General features: G+C 34.5%; 1 protein-coding gene across 1 annotated transcript in view; it reads right to left on the reverse strand.

Annotated features, from left to right (window-relative positions):
• The window catches only part of ELAVL2 (ELAV like RNA binding protein 2), a 170,564-nt gene extending 161,301 nt beyond the window's left edge, over positions 1-9,263 (reverse strand). Inside the window, exon 1 of the mRNA XM_082695404.1 lies at positions 9,245-9,263. The gene's annotated coding sequence lies outside the window, so the exon portion shown is untranslated. The remainder of the gene's footprint in view (positions 1-9,244) is intronic.
• Between the last annotated feature and the right edge of the window lie 268 nt (positions 9,264-9,531).

The following is a 9,531-nucleotide window of genomic DNA, read 5'->3' on the forward strand; positions in this document are numbered from 1 at the left end:
CTAGGGTTTAGAAAGGATTCTTAGAGTCTAGCTCTAATTCCAACATCATGCATTGGCAAGCTATTGGTAAATCCAGGTGTTAAAATTCTGATGAAGGAGTTGGTATCCCCAGATTCCAGGTTTGTTTTGTTTTGTTTTTTTAAGATTTTATTTATTTGACAGAAAGAGAGCAAGCAAACATAAGCAAGGGGAGCAGTAGGCAGAGGGAGAGGGAGAAGCAGGACCCTTGTTGAGCAGGAAGCCTGATATGGGGCCGGATCCCAGGATCCTGGGATCATGACCTGAGCTGAAGGCAGTTGCTTAACCAACTGAGCCACCCAGGCGCCCCAACCCAAATTCCAGTTTTAAAATTGTGAACTCTGTTTCTATATATAAAATAAGATGATATTATTTATTTTTCTTCCTTTATGAGGTTATTGTGAAGTCAAAATAAAATTACATGTATGAAAACAGGAATTTTTTTTTATTGTTATGGCATAAGAATTGAGAGGAAAATAACTTTGTTAATGTATAGAACTTTCTGGCAAATTATCCAAAAGGCTTTCAGGAACATATTTCCTTTTTCTTATTAAGTAAACTTTTTTCCCTTTTTCAATATGATTTCACAGAAGTTTCAAAATTAGGTTGTAAAATAACAACTCTGTGTTAAAACTTCAAAAGCTGAAATTGCCTGAAACTTGCAGAACTATAATGGAACATAAAGATGAAAATCTGTAAAAAATAAAAATAAAAATAAAATCTTCCATTTTCTTTGTTTATGAAAATTATGTTTTATCTGAGTCTACCCTTAGACAATTGGTTTCTAAAACATGCTCTTTGAAATTTTGGAAGAGATAGCTCTTTCAGAATTTTTCATTGAACCACTAGAGAACTGCTTTCTCACAGCTGGAAACTTAGATAGCAGATGAATCTGGATACTTTTCTATTCCCCTGGGTAAGAGTTCAACAACCCTCACTGCGCCATCAGGACAGCCAGCAATATATGTGGTCAGGAACATATTCCAATACAAGCCAATTCCAAAACCACCCCTCCACACAGCCCCTAGGACCAGGGAACAGATAACTCAGAGCCCCATGACACCTGAATGGGAAGATGCTCTATCTGTTGAGGAAAATCAACCTTCATAAGAATCTGCTTTCTGACCCAAGATCAGAACATAAGGCTTATTTGACCATAAGGATTCTTTGAAGGACTTCTGTTGTTGGTCTCAGGATTTGGTATCTGAAACTTATCAATATCGCCCCCAGCCCCAATTTTTTACATTATATAGGAAATTACTCTTTCACTTCAGATGCATTTCTGAGTCTCTCTTAGTAGAAAGCTACATAACTTTCATTTTTAATTTACAGAAAGAACAAGCAAAAAGAATATTTCAGCATAGCTGTCACTGCAGTACTATTTACTGTATCCACTAGAGGACTCCTCTCAGAATGGCTCAAAATATCTCCCCTCTCATTCCCTGTGGCCTCTGGCATTTGATGCTCAACTAACTCTTGAGTTGGGCCACTGGCTACACATCAGTGTTAGAATGAAAACATTCCCCCTACTTTACACCCCCTGCTAGTTCAATAAAGTAATGTTTAAATAACTGAACTGGCTTCAATGAACTGTACTTGCCATTTTTTCCTCCTTCTTAGCTAGATAAAATGGAGATAATTATGAAGTGGATGAGCAGGTTTAATGAAAGCCAGTTTCTTTTGGTATACTCCTGAAGCAGCAATCATCATCTGTTTGGCTTTTGAAGAGCAACAATTATAATCACTTAAACCCCCAAGGGGAACAAAAATAGAATTTACATTAGCATATAAAATATACAGCTGGATTGGGCAAGCCTATAAAATTCTGGGGAAATCATTCTAATCTGAATGCTATTCAAACTCACAAGTAAAATGAGTTCAAGAGTATTTTACATGCTTCCTTCCTATATAATAATACATATAACAATGTTGAGAGGATTTTCCTAAAAATGAACAGAAAGAAATAAAAAATTGTTTCCAGGAGAGAATCCCAGCAAGAATGCATTGTCAAGATATCAGAAAGCAAAATGCATAATGACATTCACATGAAGTACTAATCACTCTTAAGTGAAGATTTTTCAGGCAATTGGGAGTTTAAGAAAGAAAAATAGGGTGGTTTCAGTCGGATCAATGATGAAACTTAATTCTAAGTAAAGAAAATTTCAGATTAATAGTACTTCCCTTCTCCAATGTAAATGTGAAAGCAACACAAAGGAAAGTGAAATCACTTAAGTTGATGCCCTATTGTTATAAAGCAGAACTCTTTTTTCTATTTTAAAACATTTTCATATCATTTCCTCTCAACCGCTTTCTTACACCTCCTCTTCTAATTCTAGCCCAGATCACAGGCAATCTCCCTCACCATTTATGTTATTTAATTACTTTTGCTTTTGTGTGCCTTTCACGGTTTGCAATATACTTCTTTCTCAACTCCCTCCCCCCCCCTCCTCGGCCTTTGGTAGAGCATAGAAGAATAAAAATGGAGCCTGTGCTTTATCCATTATGCTACCAGCAACAAAACACTAACATAATCAATATATTAAAGGCTTGCCTGGCTGTGCACATTTGTCAAAGGCAGTGTATCTGAGAAATTACACTAATGTATCTTAAAAAATTCAGCATCCTACGTAGAAAACTTGCTCTCCCTCATCTTAAGCACATATCAAATATCAAAATGTAAAAGCTAGAAAAATATAGACCGTCTTTTTTTTCTTTCTTTCTTTTTTATTCTTAGACTGTATCTTTCTTTATATCATTTGGAGGTCCAGTATTACATTTTTTTAAAAAGATTTTGTTTATTTATTTGACAGAGATCACAAGTAGGCAGAGAGGCAGGCAGAGAGAGAAGGGGAAGCAGACTCCCTGCTGAGCAGAGAGCCCGATGTGGGGCACGATCCCAAGACTCTGAGATCATGACCTGAGCTGAAGGCAGAGGCTTTAACCCACTGAGCCACTCAGGCGCCCCCAGTATTACACTTTTTTAATGAAAAAAAAAAAAAAAAAAAAAAAAAAAAGTCAGTGTGCAAAACTTCACCTCCACTGAGACGCACTTCCTGAATACCCCAGCTCAAGCAAACTGCCAGCAAATTGGTGCTAGTTTCCTCTGCGCTCCGAAAAGCACTTTGTACCTAGCTCGGATAGCAATGATCTCACTCCATTATAACCATTTGTTGACATGTCTGTCTCCTACACTGACTGTGCATTGCTTGATAGCAAAGCCATCTCTCCCAGCGGGGTATTCCCGGCTCTAGCACTGAGCCTAATACCTAGTAAGCATGCTATGATGTTTGTTGAGTAATATATACCATTAATTTATATTGCAGGATACACCAAAATGTTATGTTGTCTAGGATAAGAACTAAACATATTAAATACCATCTCTGGGGGCGCCTGAGTAGCTTAGTGGGTTAAGTCTCTGCCTTCTGCTCAGGTCATGATCTCAGGGCTCTGGGATCAAGACCTGAATTGGGATCTCTGTTCAGCAGGGAGCCTGCTTCTCCCACTTCTCTCTCTGCCTGCTGTTCTGCGTACTTGTGATCTCTCTCTCTCTTTGTCAAAATAAATAAAATCTTTAAATAAATAAATAAATAAATAAATACCATCTCTGCCATAACACCAAATTTAATGGTGTAAATTAAGCACTGAGAAATTAGAAATTCAGAAGTGTTGATTTCTAAAGCAATCTTTACTCTCATTATCCTTAACAAAGGAGAGTGGTGATTTTTTTACATTTTATTAAATATTTATGTGTCCTGTGGTTCATTATTTTTATTGGAAACACTCAAAAAGCTGAGTTCTCGGTTCTTAGTGGTAATGACCTCAGATTTCATTAACTGTATATTTCTATTTAAAAAATCCATTAAAACACTGTCTTCTCAACCTTTGTCAATGTCTGTCAGGTGTGGTGGTATCTAGCTTGTATTATTTTGCTCTTTCCTGTAAACCCTTCATGCTCTGAGAAGTTTTAAAAATCCATAACATACAACTTTACTTTGAACACAAAATGTAATAATTTCATATTTAAAAGAATTTAAAAGGATTATTGAGGTGCAAAGCTTGAAGGCTTCCAGAACTTATAAAAGAATTATCTTAAGGTCCTGTCATTCTTTTCCTACTTTAAACATAGTCCACACCTCCTAATTTTTCAAGTGAAATTAACATTTTGTATGAAGTTAAGGGAAAGCAATAGTGATGATATAGAAGAGAATAGACTCAACAGGCTTATCCTAAAATATTCAAGATTTTTAGTTAATAATAAATATAGTTAAGGTACTTTTCATTAGATAAAATTCAGTTTTACGGTATTATTCCATAATTTAAAACTGAAAAGCTGCTTTAATAAGTTTTCTCTTTTGCTTCATACTAATGAAACCCTCACTTTTAATACATGTATATTTACTTTATATATATATACCTGTGTACTTTGATGAGTTTGAAGGGTAAGAAAATTGTCTTAATACAGTTCTGTGATTTTAATACATAGTAATATAATGTAAATTTTCAAATCAAGAATAAAACAAAGTTATACAAATATTGTATTAACTATGATAAAAAACTGAGATTGAATTTTATTTAAAGTGAGGTAAGTAACTAGAATTAATTTTCAGAGGGTGATAATCCAAGAATCTGTCAAGGCATGGTCTCCAAGGTCAAAGTGAAATCCAGCTGAGTTATATGTGACCAACAGCTAGAATATTGCCAGGTTGAAACACTCAAGCCCCACAGTTCTCTGATTGTTAACATGGTTCTTAAAAATCAAAAGTTATCAGACTTTTTAAAAAAAGCTACTGGAACTCTTATAATAATTGGGGCTTAAACATGATAGATTTATGGGGTGCCTGGCTAGCTCAGTCAGTAGAGTGTGTTACTCTTGATCTTGGAGTTGTGAGTTTGAGTCCCATGTTGGGTGCAGAGATTACTTAAAAATAAAATCTTTGAAGGAAATAAAAGTAAATATGATAGATCTGGATGATTTCACTTTATAAAAGGATGACACAAATCAGACTAATTAATTTCTAAAAAGTTCTTCCCTTGACAAGAACATAAATTCAAATGCTCTTTTAACATGTGAGCTCTGTGCATTTTAAAAAAGTAACCCAATTTAAAAAAATGTTTACACTAAACAACTCAGGAGACCATTTATTGCATAACATGCAGACAGAGTTATTCTGAGTACTTTCATTTCTTCTCAGGTGAAAGTGAAAAATCGAGGAGTTTTCTCTTCAATGGAAATGATGTCCTTAAATATTTTTTCATGGGTACTTAAGGGAACTTGAATGGGTTCTCATCTCCATTTTTGCAGATTCAAGTTAATAAATAAGCAAACCAGAGCAGATGCAATATCTGTGTCCCAATCTCTTAGGTTCAAGGATTTCATAAATAAAAAAAGAGTACAATTAGAGCTTTTTAAAGGGATTATTTTTCTAATATTTGAAAGTCTATCATCTTGCATATTTAAAAAGGAATCAAATAATGGGATCTCATTTGAAAATTCTATTTTCTTTTTTTTAATTTAGTTTTATTTTTTCAGTGTTCCAAGATTCATTGTTTATGCGCCATACCCAGTGATCCATGCTATACGTGCCCTCCGTAGTACCTACCATTCTACATCACTTTTTTTTTTTTCTACATCACTTTCTATATGTCTCTTTAGTTAACTAAATCAGGGCAGTTTAAAAGTTCACAAGATAGTTACAGCAGAAGTTAATTGATTATAGGTATTATCAAGGCAAACTTACTTAAAAAATACCTAAGTATGGCAAAAGATAATTAAATGATTTGCCACTTATCAAATCATCAAATCATGTAACATTTCATTACTTAGACAAATATTATTATATTCAAAGTTTAAAATGAAAAATTAAAGAGCATTTTAAGTTGGTAACATTTTTAAAAAATAACTCTACTTATTTGATTGTAAATCCTCTTTTAAGGAAAACTAATTTTGCAGTTAGGTTTTCCTTTTAGTAAGTAGGCATTGTTGGTACTTATTTGAAAATACTTTTGTCATTATAATTGATTTAATCTTGCTTTCCTTTTGCTTGTTTTTGGGGTGGGATGGAGAATGCAATAAGTTCTCCATAATTATTGTCCCAAGAGAGAAACAACCAACAAATTAGCCCAATGTACTTTCACCCAATTTGGGAGTTATGATTAGGAATATTTCACTAAGCTTTATTTCTTCAAAACGTTTTATCAAAGAAAGTGCCAAGATTAAGGGTAATCATTCCTACCTTGGGAATTTGTGGAGATCATGTGGGTTTTATGTGGAGGGTCTCTTTAAATTCAGAAAATTATCTCATATTTTCTATTATTTGATTTTCATTTTGTTTAATTTTAGACCAAGTTTCAATAGATCTGATTCAAATGCTCATTAAGCTGACTGGCCTTACTCTACTTAGTTGCTAGGCATAATAAAACCTACCTCCTAGTGTGTTTTGAAGATTAACTAAGATAATACATATAAAGCACTCACATATGAGTGGATTCACGCCTGGATCATGGCAGGTAGACAACAAATGTTAACTATTAAAGTTAACTTCTTAGCTGCTTTAGATTGTCTACTTATAAAAGGTATACATTCAGTTTAATACTAATTAGAAGTAAGAAATGAAGGTTATTTTTGAATTGTTAAAATCATAATACCATTTCAGCAATTCCTTTTTTGCTTGTTTGATTGCAAGCACATTTCATGTCCTAGATAGTTACAAGAGATAAAATGTTCAATGTAATATTAGATGACCCTAGCTGCAACTGACCTGCACTCCCTACATCTATCCCATCTATTTTGCTCCTTTACATATGATTCCTATTTACATAAAGTGAGTCAATGTTATGGGAAGCAATGACAATTTCTTTGAGAATATTGCTTAGTTGAAAACACTTAGAATTTTGTTATTATGAATATTATAAGTTTTCTGCTTTCATAAAATTTATGGAAAATATCAGAACATGGCCGCTGTATTTCTAATGAGCTAATGACATCTAATTAGAACATGGAGGAAAGAAATGATTATAGTATTACATTCTGATATAAAGAAATTTCCTATTGAGAAAATTTAGTAAATCTAAAATTGCCAAAGAACTGTGGTATTAGGGAGGGAAAGTGCCAGGAATGTATGGCAGTAAATAATCTATGTTTATAAGCTATTAAACCATATGCACCATTATTAATTACCACTTAGACAACTTTAAATTACCCAAGTTATTTTAAATAATAAGTTTTATGAATGTCTTCAAGTAAAACAGTATTTTCAATGTGTAGATGAAAAGTTATAGTAAAGTTGAGGGCTTAGTTGAGATTATGAGTATTATCAAATAGTTCAGATTAAAGTTGTTTTCCCCCAAGTATCCTAGTGATCTAACTTTGCATCTATCTAGGCCATAAATTTACTTGCAAATATCTGTACAGCAGTAGTAGTGAATTCTTACTTTGTTTATATTCCTTATAGAAATACAGTTTAAGATGTTCATTAAAAAAAAAAAAAAAAAAAAAAGCCAAAAACCCAGGCAGTACCAATATAGATTAAGATTAATCGCAAAACAGAATAGGTATGACAGTTAAGTATAATGGTCCAAAATAAATTACAGAGTTAAAAATATTGTTAGTTGACTATAGTCCAAGAATATCAATACAAAAAAAAGCAAAATTCCCAATTGAAACTCTTGCTACTACAAATATATAAAATACTATATTCTAATGTAGCCCCTTCTAAAAAAATATTTTTTCAAAGTTCCACTGACTTGACTCTGCTTGTACCAACAGATGAGTAGTTTAGTTAGCCATTGGGTTTTTAAAGTCCCAAACAGAAAACTTTTTAAAGAAGGTGATCAGAAATGGCAAGACTAACAGCAACAGTGGTGATTTCACTTTCCTTTGATAGTTACTGGTAAATTCCAACAACTTCATGAAGAAGAGACCAAAAATAAATCAGCTGTTAAATTAAGTTATTAAATGATAATGCCCAACAAAATTCATGAACTCTGTTGCAATGTAATCAGCTTAAAAAGTTATTTTCTGTGTTTTTTTGTGATCAGAGGAAGTTTGTAATGACTTATAGGTTTAGATTAGAAAAATGCAAGCATATGCAATTATACTGCATACATAATTATAAAAAATAATGATAATTAAGAATGGTTTCAACAAAACATGAATACCATTCCTCTCAGGGGGCATTTTTGTTTCCATTCCGTCCTTCAAATGAGAAAACTCAGATGGCCTTGCCTCACCAGAGAACCTGCAGGTCCAAACAGCCCTTGACAAATTAAAAGGTAACCAGATTCACAAACAGAAAAAGTTAAGAGTACTGAGCACTGCTAATTTTTTTTTTGTTTGTTTGTTTAAGTCAGAGCTGGCCAATTTAGAGTTTTCCAGAGGAAAGATTGACCCTTTTACCAAACTTGAAATGGTTAAGCATACTACAAATACTAAGTTGCATAGCTATTCTCAGAAAGTGAATGAGATAAAGGGACAAAACTCAGAAATCCTTCTCTGGAACACACCTCCCATTTTTAAACAGTAAAAAGGGATTAGGAGAGGAGGTTGGGGCAGGGCCCTTAAATAAATCTGTACTCTTTAGTTTAAAAGGAGAGAGGACAAGGAGAAGAGAAGGTAGAAGTGGGAAGTGGGATGGTAAGCAATTCTTTTCTCCAGCCTCAAACCTCTTTTTAAGGATTACAGCTTTCCAAATGTATTATTTTGCCATCCCTAAGTGTTTAGAATCTGCCTAAGAATGATGGCTTCTAATGTTGCTACCTGAGAAGATGGAAGGAGGAGGTCTACCAGGACAGGTGAGGGCACAGCGATAGTTGTAGTGATTGAGGATGACCCCATTGTTCTTTTTCTCCTTAAGGATTTAGATCAGGAAGACCCGGCTACTGTGCTGAGTTCAGGAAGTCAGAGCTGCATGCTCTTTTAGAAACCAGACAATAACCTTGTTCCCTTCACCTCCCTCCCCTGCCCCTCGACCCTGCAGACTGCCAACTCTCACCCACTTTAAACGCATCAAGCCCATCACCATCCCAAGAGAATCAACCGGATAAATGCAGAACATCTCTACTGACCACAGTTAAAGGAAAAGCAAAATTAGAACTACTGTTTTTTGTTTGTTTCGCCACCCCCTCTTCCCAGCCCCGAGCCCTTTGTGTGTGATGATTCCCCTTCAAACCACCCACAAACCAAATATACGAGAAGAAATGGTAATTTTTGGTTTAAAAGTTCACTTACCACAGCAACCTCATATTGCTTTGTCATGCTTTTTGCACTTAATTTTTCAAAACTGCTTGTGCAGGGCGCAGAACTGGGAAGGCAGGACTAAAGTATCTCTAGTAATCACAACAAAAAGGAGAGAACATTCACCAATCAGAATTACATTTAAACGCACAAACCTCAGAGCAAGACGCAGGGTTCACACCACAGGAGGGAGAGGGTGGAGGTGGAAAAAGCCAAGCTTACAAAAGGTAAAGGGGAGAGTTGAGTGGTTGGAGGGCAAATTGATCTAAGCCATCTTTGGA

This window comes from Mustela nivalis (genome assembly GCF_964662115.1).
Source record: "Mustela nivalis genome assembly, chromosome: 13".
NCBI classification, from domain to species: domain Eukaryota; kingdom Metazoa; phylum Chordata; class Mammalia; order Carnivora; family Mustelidae; genus Mustela; species Mustela nivalis.